The following is a 12312-nucleotide window of genomic DNA, read 5'->3' as shown; positions in this document are numbered from 1 at the left end:
ACCTCTGATGCCCGTTGTAACTAAGACTGTCACATGTAACAGCACCTCGATGCCCCTGGGCTGTTTGCGCGCTATATAAATATAAATAAATAAATGAAGGTTAGAGAGGGCTGTGTCAGAGTGCGAGTCAGCCGGAGGAGTAGGAGGGGCAGAGAAAGTAGAGGCAAAGGCTTCCACACTCGCTTCATAGGCCGAATGACTGGGAAGGACGGTGGCAATGCTGGGTTAGGCTTTGTCTGCAGGACAAGAATTTTCAGATGGGAGGAGCACAGAAAGGGGTCAGCCCAAGAGAGAGGAGTGGTGAGAGGGTTAGAGAGAGGGATGTCTAAGAGGAGATGAGAACATCCAAGGTGTGATCGGCTGAATGTGTTGGACCAGAGGGTATGATGGAAAGGGAGAGAGAGTTACAGATTTCACGCAAGAGTCCAGACGAGGGATTCAAGACATCCAGATGGATGTTGAGATCTCAGAGGAGGAAAGGGTGCGAGCTAGAGGCTAGGAAAGAAGAGGAGAGGTCAAGTCCACTTTGAGAGGAAGGGGGTGAACTGGCCAGGTGGCATGTAAATAGTGGCTACAGTCAAAGAGAGGCCAGGAGGGATAGAGATCCTGCAGATCAGGCATCCAAAGGAGGATAGACCTGCAAAGAAATGACAGAAGCAGGGACGTAAAGATCAGGGCCGCTCCACCCTCTAGGTGGTTGGTTATGGGCTCGGAGAGGATCTTGGAGTCCTCACAGACGAGAGTGTCAAAACTCATGACAGATCTGGCCATGAACCATGTCTCAGTCAGAGCCAGGACATCCAGGTCAAGGTATTCAAGGAGGTGGCAGATGTCAGAGGAGTGTTTGACAGCAGAGCAAGAGTTTAGAGTAGCGACGTGGAGCAGGTTGCCACATTTGAAATACTTCCGGGGTGGGGTAAAGGAGTGCAGTTGCACCCAGTAGAACCGGTTGAGGTGCCCGAGAATGGGCAGAGGCAGTAGTCAGAGATGGCATAGGAGCCAGTGTGCAGGAAGTAGCAGGAGAAGGGAGAAAGTTGATAAGTCATGGGAAATGCCTGTTGAAAAGGAGGAGATTGGTGTGAGAGCCCTGGACCAAGACAGTGCCAATTAGGAAGATATTGATGATAGTTTTGGAGGAATGGTAGGAGGCCAAGAGGACCTCCCACCGGGTGCCACAATTAATGGTAGAGGAGAGAGGAGAGAGAACACAGACCATTTGTGGGGCCAATAGGTCTGGAGCTGGAACGACAGGGAGGATGTCGGTGAGAGTCATTCTGGAGAAAGCACTGATGTGGGTATTAGCGATACGGAGGCCTGGATTGGAGACCAAGATATCCCTCTTGAACTTTTTCCTTCCAGACTTAGTGAGAGGGATAGGATAGGAGAGTAGCAGTTTGAGATGATGGGAGAGATTTAGAGCACAATAGAGCGTGCGAGAAGGCAATAGGGGCGTGTGAGGGAGGGCAAAATACAGCCCACAGATGCACCCCACAGGAAGCACCAGAGGGGGAGAGTTCACACAGAAGGAGGCATACAGAGGATGATGGAGAAGTGTGAATGGGAGACAGGGAGGTGGAGCAGCCCACTGAAAAACACCCAGATTCGACTTGCCTAAAAAAGAGTCAAAAAGGCCTAGTCTTAACACAACAGCAATACAAGAAATATGACTTTCCTGGAGATGGGGAGAAGGCTAAACAATAATGTTCATTGAGGTGCTAGTAGGTGGTGAAAAGAGAAAATGAGGGTATTGGGGTGTGTGGGTCAGTTTAGTGGGGTGCTCTGATTGCTGCCCCCCTGTCCGCACCTCACCTACCTTTTCAGTCGCAGCAGGTTGATGGTTGCAGGATTCCTGCTTTCCCAGCTGACAACGGCAGACACCATCTGGAGCTGCTTCAGTAGGGGCTGTTCTTTGCTTGGGGTCCTTCACCAAGGGGACCACCACAGCAGGGGGCTGCCTAGCATATCTGTATACTAAGGGCCTGATGTCCAATGGGAGCACAGTCGGAATCAGTACACACTTTCAAGGTAACCTAATATCATCTAAATCAATTCTCATTTGCTTTGAGAAAAGGGTGGAGGGCTCTGTGTAAACCTAGGATTATCTCATTCAGATGTACTGGACTCATTTGTCTGAAAATGCAAATAGGTATTGGCTATCTGGGTGTATGGAGACAAAAAGGAAAGCCAAGCTAAGACCCACTACCGTAAAAAGAGTGGCATTAGGAGGAATGCAGGAACGAAGAGTGGCAGTATTTGGCCCCACTGGGAAGCAACGTACCATTGCTGCATTTACAGCTGTTAAGTCTTGAACAAAACAATAAGTGGATTTGCCAGGCTTCTTTGCAGACAATGTAGGAGTATTACATGGACAAATAGTATCAACAATAATCCCCTGGTCCAAAAGTGATTTAATAACAGGAGTACTAAGGCAGCTTCTGGCTTCAAGAGATATTGGGGAACAAGGGGCAGTTCTAGAATGGGTCTACACTCACACTAACAGGTATAGCTGTGTGAATATACGCCACCTCATTATCATGTGTAGCCTGTAAGGACAAAGGTATGGTTTCAATTATTACCTCTAAGTCATCTGACCACCTTTCCTTTCCTTTTGCTCACTCCCCAACCCCTCTGTATGGAGGATGGGAAGTACTACTTCAATATTAGCAGAGTACACACTCAAGAACTCTCTGTCTGAGGCACAATATATAATCCTCCTAAGTTTACATAAAAGATTGCTGCCTAGAATAAGGCTTTGACGAAATGCATGCTTGTTAGTAATAGGTTCTAGTGTAATGGTGTAATGTGAACATTCCCCAATGCTGCAATTACAAGGCTGTCAAGACATAAATGTGAACTGTTTCCACAATGATATGGATATGTCAAGGTGTTGTAATAATCAGACCCACACTGCCGACCTAAAACACACCAAATTTTACTCCAAGCAGGTCTAGTCAGTGTACGTTTTCACATAGTGTCCTGCTCAGCCAAATACCTCAAAGCAGGCGAACAGGCCCTTGACACCAAACACGTTACACGCTCATAGTAAATGCAGTATACCCTTCTCCAAACAAATGTTTCAGCATGGATAACCTCTTTTTAAGAAATGACAGTCATTGCAACCTCACAATCCTTTTTCACCAAAACACATGCATTTAAAGCACGTGAACTGCTCCACTGTGCATGCAAAATCCTACAATAAACACAAATCATCTTCACGCACAACCACAAACGTTTTCCCTTAAAAAAAGGCCATACTTATTAGTGTTCTCAATGATGGATGAAAGCACCTTATTTAAGTGCTTGCTTCACACATGGGGCCAGTCTGCATTTCATTTCACAAGATCGAGCCCTTTGGTTGATGAGGCCTTCTTCAAAGATGGCTAATTCTTTCATCTTACTGAGGTCCAAGGTTTGACAACCAATACAGTAAGGTAATAATAACCCCAGTTATTACAGTACTTTGAAGCCAGAGGAATTCTGCATGAATCAATGTATTTTTTTAATGATTTTTTGATAATGCATTTCGTTATTCAATGAAAAACAATTCTGAAAAACACAACAGTTTCAAAACTATCAAAGAGGTAGAGACCATCATTCTGAAACTTAAACCATAAACTGCCAGGGAGACACATGCCCAGCCTCGCTTATCAAGGAGGCTGCCAACAAACTCGCCCCCCTTCATCACCTCCTTCATCATTGCCTCATTCAAATCGAGCACAATACCCAACAACCTGAAAGACGCCTGGGTATTCCCGCTATTAAAAAAAACATCATTAGACCCCAACAACCCATCAAACTACAGACCCATCACAACGGTTCCCTTCCTTTAAAAGCTTACCTGCAAGGGGACGGCCACCAGGGGGTGCCGAATGCAGATCTAGCCCTGCATCGCTCTTCCGGGGCTGCCCGTATCCTACACAATCCTGCTGTCTTTTCGGTTCCCAAACTAATAAAAAGACATACAAACACAGGGGACCGTACCCGCACCATCCCCCCGAAATCCCAACAAAAATCGGAGCTGTTTAAGGTCTCCCCTACCATCTGGAAGATCCGCCGAAACCGGAGGAAGAGACGGCGTGGCAACGCCGGCGTGAAGGGAGTGCCGGATGCCGTCACCAAGCAAGGCCACCGGAGACACAATCCTCCACAACGTACCCCGTGGAGTGGGGCTCGCCATCCGAAGCACTGGAACAGCTGCCCTGGGAGCTGAGACCCCGACAGAGTCCAGCAAAAGAAGAGGTGAGGACAGCACCCCCCTCCACCTCTGTGGCCAGCAGACTCCATCAGGCCTGCTGGTCCCTAACAGCGAGGGGTGCCCAGCCAGAACCGGGTGTAACCCCCACATGACACCCTCACGTGGGCTCCCCTCCCCAGCGCCCGCTGTGTGCGCTGTGTGTGAGCGGCCCAGGTCGAGGGGCACCCGCAGGGGATAACAAGCATTGTGGGGGTGGTGCGTCCGGGGGGGAGGTACACGAACCAGACAGCCGGGAGGAGGAAAAACTGATCAGCTGGGTCAGTCTGTGACGGCGGCAGACCCTTGGGCACCTGAATCTGACTGCATTGCTGAACGCAGCTACAGCGGACCACACTCCGTGACAGATCGTTAATCAGGGCGTGGGTCACCCCGAACAAACCCAAGGGCAGGACTGCCATACAAACACGTAGAGACAAGGACCCGGAGGTACCCTGGATAAGAGCCTTTAAAACTGGCCCCGCACCAGCCACAGGCACCTCGAGGGAGTGGGCAGGCTACACCACCTTGGGGTGCTCCGTTAAGCAGAAACTCCTGAGGGTACCGGTGAAACGAGGAGTGGCACAGACAAGACTCTGGCATAGGTAAAAAAAAACAAAAGGCACCCCTACACGCTAACCCGCCCTGGGGCAGAAACATTTACCAGATCCATAGAGTGTGGGCTCAAAGGGAAGGTACTGATGACCATATTGGTGCTCAGGTGACGGACAAGACAAGCCAAGACGCGGAAGGTGGAAAAAGAGAACAAACAAGGGGAGAGGACCCACACCATACTAATGAGATTGGGTGCACATCTGGAGCAAGGAACCCTGGTAATACTGGGCCCTGGTAAGAACCACACCCCATACGACTCCACAAAGGGGCTTTAAAAGAAGGGGTTTTGATGGGACGAGAGTGATCAGGCAGCTGCACGGGCGAAGAAAGGGAGAGGCCCGCACGCGGCAGCCACCCACCGGTAGCCCGCGGGAAGACACCGGAGCACCACAAAGCAAAGTGCGAGGGACCACCCTGCGGGATAAGCTCTGGCCCAACTGGAAACACCTGCACCTAGAGCCACCCCACAGGGCCAGAATGGGGAAAGATCTGCCCTGCAGGGGAACAACACAGAACAAAATCGACAAGTACACGATGAGCACCCCAGCAAAGCTCCTGGGACCAACAAACAGGGTGCAAGAGGAGGCAACGAGTGGGGGCGCGGGCCAAACGTTGTCACTCACAGACATCATGGTGGCAATCAGTGACTCTAGAACCTTGGTTGAGACAAAAATAGACGGCCTGGCTTCTGAGGTGTCCTTTTTGAATTAAAGGAACCTAATTTCCAGGGTAGGGGAAACAGAACAACAAATATCCAACACTAGGACACTGTTAAAAACTTGGGTGACTGCCTGGAACAAGTGGAGCGGAAAATCACTACGCTGGAAAATAGAGCCGAAGACAGTGAGGGAAGGTCCCGCCGAAACAACCTTCACATACTCGGCCTTCCCAAAAAAGAGGAGGGGCCCTCCATGGAACTCTTCCTGGAAGACTGGTTAACAGACTTGATGGCTCCCAATAAACTCTCAAAATTTTTCTCAATAGAAAGAGAACACAGGGTTCCGGCGGGCAGACCAGTCCTGGGCCCCCCCCTGCGAACAGTGATCGTAAAACTTCTGAACTATAGGGATCGGGACACACTACTATATGTGGCAAGGGCGACCAGCCCAATCATTTATGACGGCAACCGGATTGGTTTGTTCCCGACTACTTGATAGAGTCCTACGACTCTATCAAAAAGAAACTGATGCCCCTGGGCATCAAATACACACTCTTCTTCCCGGCAACCTTCCAAGTGTACCACAACGGCAAGGTTCACGTGTTTTATAACCCCCGAGAGGCCAGGGAGTGGTTGGAAACACAGGTCCTCCCTACCCCACGACCGGACAGACCGAGGGGAAACACAGCTCGCAAGGACGATGGAGGCAATGACCAACCCCCTGGGCAAACCACCCCAGCACGCGGGGAGGCAGGGAAAGCTGGACCTCCAGTCGAAATGGGACCCACCTGAAATCGGGCGGAATATTGGACCGACAAAAGAAGAAGGAAGAGACCTCCAAATTTGGCAGCCCCGGGGGGGATGTTGAGAAAGTGAACAACCACTACCCTCGCCCTCCCCCCGTGGGGGCGCTTTCATTTTCATTTACATTCGTGGTAATTCCAAGCCACACAAGTTGGGGTAAGGGGTCCTCCTGACCCTTTCCAAGTTGGGTTTTTTCCTTCAATAGTTTGAATGGTTAGGGGAACAGGTGCTTCTGGTTGGGGGGGAAGTGCAGGGTGGGGGGAGTTTGGGGATTTCAGGGGTGGAGGGAAAAGGCCTAATGACACAAGTAACAGCAACAAATGTCAGTGAAATAAATGATCAGAGAAATCCTCGCACGGGACACAAAGGGGACCGAAACATCACCCCCAATGGCCCGCACGTACATATCCACATAGGCATGGCCTACAGTTCACAGTTTGGAGTTCTAGAGTTTGCACAAGTAGTGCACAAGACCGATCACACGGGGAGAGTGACAGGAGTGCACAGGGTCCAGGGCACCTCACGACGGTGGACACAATGGGGAAACGGGAATTACATCACATCCTCCCAAACAACCCCAAACCAGGAGTCACACGGACGCAACACAACTGAGACAAATATCCCTGTTGACCTGGGACGTGAATGGCTTGGGGTCAGGTATAATGCGAAAACTGGTACTCCAAAACCTCAACCGCCACTCCCCAGACATCGCATTCATAACAGAAACCCACCTGATGGGTATCAACAGTGGGCTCTTTATGAAGTCTAACTACCCACACACATACCTTGCTGGGTTTTCCAGAGGTTCCAAGGGAGTCATGATACTTTTACATAAAAGAATTCCATTCAAGACAAGTTAGGTGAAAGCGGACCCTCGGGGCAGCTTTGTGATTTTACTAGGGGAATTGCGGGGAGAGACCTGGGGTCTCATAGCAGTTTATGCACCTCCCACGCTGACGGTGGAACTCCTTACCGAGCTCCAAGTCATAATGCTGGAAGAACGAGCGGATTCATGGGCAACAGCGGGGGACTTTAATGAAGTCATGGAGATAGCTCTGGACAGAACACACGTGGGCATTAGGGCGGTGGATACCCCAACCAAGCTGCGCACCTTCGCTGAAGCAATGGGGCTATCCGACACGTGGAGGGCAACCCACCCAACGGACAGGGTCTACTCGTTCTACTCCAACGCACACCGGTCCCTATCCAGACTCGATTACATCCTCACTCCTAAGAACATGGCCCACCGACTATCATCCGCAGAATTCCTGGTGAGAGGGATTTACGATCACTCCACCCTGCTGGTTAAATTCAAGGGTTCAGCACAAAAACAGGAACCAACCTGGCATCTGAATGCCTATTATTTGGGGATAGAAGAAATACTGGAGGGGCTCTTGAATAAAACGTCAGAATACTTTGACCTAAATGAAGAAGCAGTGGACTGCCCAATAATAAGGTGGGAAGCATATAAGACAGTTATAAAGGGGGAAGCAATATCCTTGGTGGTGGCTCACTGCAAACGGCAAAACGATGCAATCACCGAAGAAGAGGCCCAAGTAACCAGGCGGGAGGAGCAATTACTCGAGCAGGGAACCCATGAGGCGCATGATGCCTTACTGACAGCCCAAGCACTTTTGAAAGACAGGGCCCTAGATAATGCCCGAACTGCCCAGTGGCTTGTCCGGAGTCGGATATACGAGCGGGGGGACAAAGCTACCAAGACACTAACCTGGCTAGAGCGAAGGGAGCAGAGTACGGGCCATCCAAACCCAGGAAGGGGATATGATAACGGGTGATGCTGAAATCGCGGGGCCTTTGCAAACTAGTACAGTGAACTATACTCCTCACCAGTACAAGAAACCCCAACAAACACCCCAAACTTCTTAGACTTGATCACGATCCCCCGCCTCTCTGAACCACAGGCAGAAAAAGCTAGACACAATCATCACTGAAGACGAGGTAAGGGAAGCCCTTTCACAAATACAGACGGGGAAGACCCCTGGCCCCAACGGATTTCCATTGAAACTGTGGAAAAGACTGAGCAGAACGACAAAGAAGCACATGCACAGCATGTTTCTCCACAGTAGGAAACAGGGCTCCCTCCCCCCGGACCTCTGGAAAACGACCATAGTGGTGATCTCCAAAGCAGGGAAACCCCCAGAGCACGGTGCCTCGCACAGGCCCATTTCTTTAATTAATGGATAGGCCAAAATATTAGCTAGAGTCCTCGCAAATAGATTGCTTGGGGTGATCGGGTCTCTAATCCACCCAGATCAGTGCAGATTTATACCAGGTAAGTCCACATGAATGAACCTCCGGAGGGCTCACATCGCCCTCGAGAGGGCAGATGAGATCCCATCTCCGATGGCCCTTCTCGAGGTCGATTTTGAAAAGGCCTTTGACTCAGTGGGGTGGGACGCCCTGTGGACCATAATGGAACGCATATGCTTCGGACAACATTTCATGTCATGGGTCAAGCTTCTTTATACCCTCCCTGAGGCTTCTGTAATAGTCAACGGGAAGACATCCACCACATTTCCACTGAGTAGGGGTACCAGGCAGGGGTGCCCCTTCCCGCCCCTACTATTTCTCCTCGCCATCGAACCTTTTGCGATCCAGCTAAGAACAGATACACAATGGGCAGGATTTGCCTGGCCAAGGGGAGGGGAGGAACGTGTCTCACTGTACGTAGATGATCTCCTGTTATATCTGAGCAATCCAATAATCTCCTGCCCGATTGTGACCAGAACCCTGAAGCAATACCAACACTTTGGGGACTCCAGGTTAACACACAGACAACAATTTACTTTCCAGTGCAAGAGGGGGATGAAGCAATCCTGGAAGCCTGCCCACACTCTGTTTCGGTACTGGGCTTCACCTACCTGGGCATACGGATTGGCAGGACACAGGAGGACTTCCTCAAACTGAACCTGCACCCGATAATGCAAAGATTTAAGAACAACGTCACCCACTGGCACTAAATCCCACTTTCACTACTCGGGAGAGTGGCACTATTTAAGATGCTGGTGCTCCCGAGATTCCTGTATGTCCTCCAAAACGCCCCGCTCCCTATCCCAGTCACAACATTTGCAGACATCAAAAGGACCCTCCGTAACCACTCTGGGGAGGGAAACAGCCGTGCATTGCTTTAAAAACGCTTCACTGCTCGGTGTGGGAAGGGGGCATCGGACTGCCCAACATCCGCACATACTATTGGGCTGCACTGGCAGGAGTGGCAAATGAATGGCTGCACGGGGACCCACTGCTCCCACACCCCCGGTTGGTGGCAGGGGACACCGGATCCCCTTGCCACCTGCACATACTATATGATGACCAAAAGAACCTAAGAGCAGCACCAAGTGGGTCCCTCCATTTCCATTGAGTCTGGAGGGACATACACAGATACATCGGCTGGGAAGGCAGACCAACCTTGATCCAACCCCTCTGGCGCAATACACACCTCCCCGGAAACCCACAAATGGGCCACTTTGAAACCTGGGAGAGAAAAGGGATATCCACACTGGCAGATATCGTCCAGGAGGGGTGATTTGTAGACTTTGAAACTCTGCAAATGAAACATGGGTTGTCGCCCATGGACCGCTTTAGATACCTCCAACTCATGCACGCCATCAACAGCCAATTACCGAACCTGCCCAACATACCCACCTGCTCTCCCTTGGAAACAAATGTACTCTCACACCGTATCCCTCTCAAGGTAACCTCCACCCTCTACCAGGCAATTAACTCCTTTGGATCGGGGGACCTCATCAACCTCAGGGGTAAATGGGAACAAGACCTGGGGCCACTAGAGGTGGAAGAATGGGTGGAGGCTCTGAATCCTACACATGTCCTACTACTCCAGAACGCACATGGCCAGCTGGGGGGAAGAGGTCGATACAGAATGTCGCCGATGCAAAAGGGCAGACGGCACCTTCTAGCACATGATCTGGGAATGTGGGGTGCTGCAGGTGTTTTAGACAGCATGCTTACTCTGCCTCTCTAGAATACTGGACACCACAATCCCGAGGGACCCCAAATGTATCCTGCTGGGTATAGGAGGCGAGACTGACCTCAGCAAACATGAAAGAAAATTCCTGGGGGCGGCATTTGGAGCGGTAAGAGACTAACGGCAGCCACCGGGGGCTCAGGAGACATGATAAACATAGACAGATGGTCCAATGAAATGGACAGATGTGCCTCCCTAGAAAAATGGATTTATAATCCAAGGGGGTCCCCCCGAAAGTTCCAGAAAATATGGTGGAATTGGGAAGTATAAAAACATTGAACCCAAGAACAGGGGACAGCCGGGGTACCCAGTGCACCCACCTGGTGGGTGGTGCAGACCCTGTGCTCCCGTCGTGTCATTCACCGTCAAACGCTATGCTATGTTTTGCTATTTACCGAGACCTTGAAGACAGGACTCCTAATGTCATTGTGAACTCATGTTGTAGTTTTTCTTTTGTTTAACAAAACCAAATAAAAAGAATTTGAAAAAAAGCTTACCTGCAGGTACAGCAGCACCTGGAGACCAACAACTTGTTAGGCCTGAGATAATCAGGATTTAGACCAAGACATGGAACGGAACAGCGCTCATCGACTTGAAGACTCAAATCCAGAGAATAAAAGATAAGGGAAAACTTGCCCTGCTTCTGCTACTTGACCTATCAGCGGGATTTGACCTGGTGAACCATAATCTGCCTGATTCATGGAATTATTTGCGTGAAAAACGCAGATTTGTGCGCCTTTCTGCCTGAAAATCCCCATGAATCAGGCTGAATATCTTATGCCAACACCTCTCATCTGCTGCGGACTTTTCTGGCCAAGTGAATGCTTGAATCAAGTCCTTCCTTAACAACAGATCCATGAGGGTCTTTGTACCCAGAGCCTCTGCCTCACCCACTCCAGTTACCTGCAGGGTTCCACAAAGATCCTGTGTGTCCCCTACTCTCTACAATGTGTTCACTAAGCCTCTTTTTGAAAGGCTTGACTATCTGGTAGTCACGTATACCAACTATGCGGACGACACCCAGATACTCATCCCCATTACTGGTAATCACATTGTAGACAGCAGGACCCTTAACGACATCTAAAGCATTATTCAAACCTGGATGGCGAAGCATGGGCTCTGCCTCAACGACGAAAAGACTGAGCTGCTTCTCCTAGGGTCTTCAGCCAAACTAAACAAACTAGATGCACTATTCTCATCATTCAATATCGATAGCAACATTATTAAAGTAGTCAACGATGTGAAAATCTTAGGAATCTACATTGACTCCGCTCTCACCTTAACGAGACAAACTAGTGCTCTGGCATCATCCACCACTCTCACTGGTAAGCTCATTACGGCCTGCCGCCCTTATCTGACAACAACTAACTGCATCCCATTAGCGAGAGCTTTAGTCCTATCGAAGCTCCATTATTGCAACACACTATATCTGGGCACATCACAACAAAACATCAAGTCATTGAAAATAACGCTATTAGATCAGCCCCTAACATTCCTAGGAAGCAACACATTACAGAAACTAGACACTCGATAAAATGGCTTAACATCAAGCAAAGAATAGACCTGAAAACATTCTCCCTCACACATAAGTGCCTCTCCAACCAAGCACCTATGCACCTGACCAACACTATTTCACGGCATTCCTCCACACGACCCACCAGATCAGCTCAATCGCACTGTGTCTCCATTCCACGCTTTAAACAACAACACGCAGGCAGGGTTAGCTTCCCAGTCCTCACTGCAAAAAAAAAGAACACACTCCCTGTAGTATTAAGAGAGGAACCATCTTTCCTCTTATTCCGAAAAAAGGTTAAAGGATGGCTCCAGGAGCAAGACCTAACCCAGCTGCATAATAAATAGACTAACTGGATGCAAACACGCCTCGCTGTACATATGTTACCTATGCCCATTTCTGCAATATTGACTGATGCTTATTCATAAATACCTGTATATAACCTTTATGCACATCTTCTCTGTATGCCAGAACTGCATTGTCTG

Source organism: Ambystoma mexicanum, chromosome 5p (genome assembly GCF_040938575.1).
Source record: "Ambystoma mexicanum isolate Mex_15411 chromosome 5p, UKY_AmexF1_1, whole genome shotgun sequence".
Classification (NCBI taxonomy): domain Eukaryota; kingdom Metazoa; phylum Chordata; class Amphibia; order Caudata; family Ambystomatidae; genus Ambystoma; species Ambystoma mexicanum.
The sequence above is the reverse complement of the archived record's forward strand: the minus strand, read 5'-3'. Positions refer to the sequence as shown.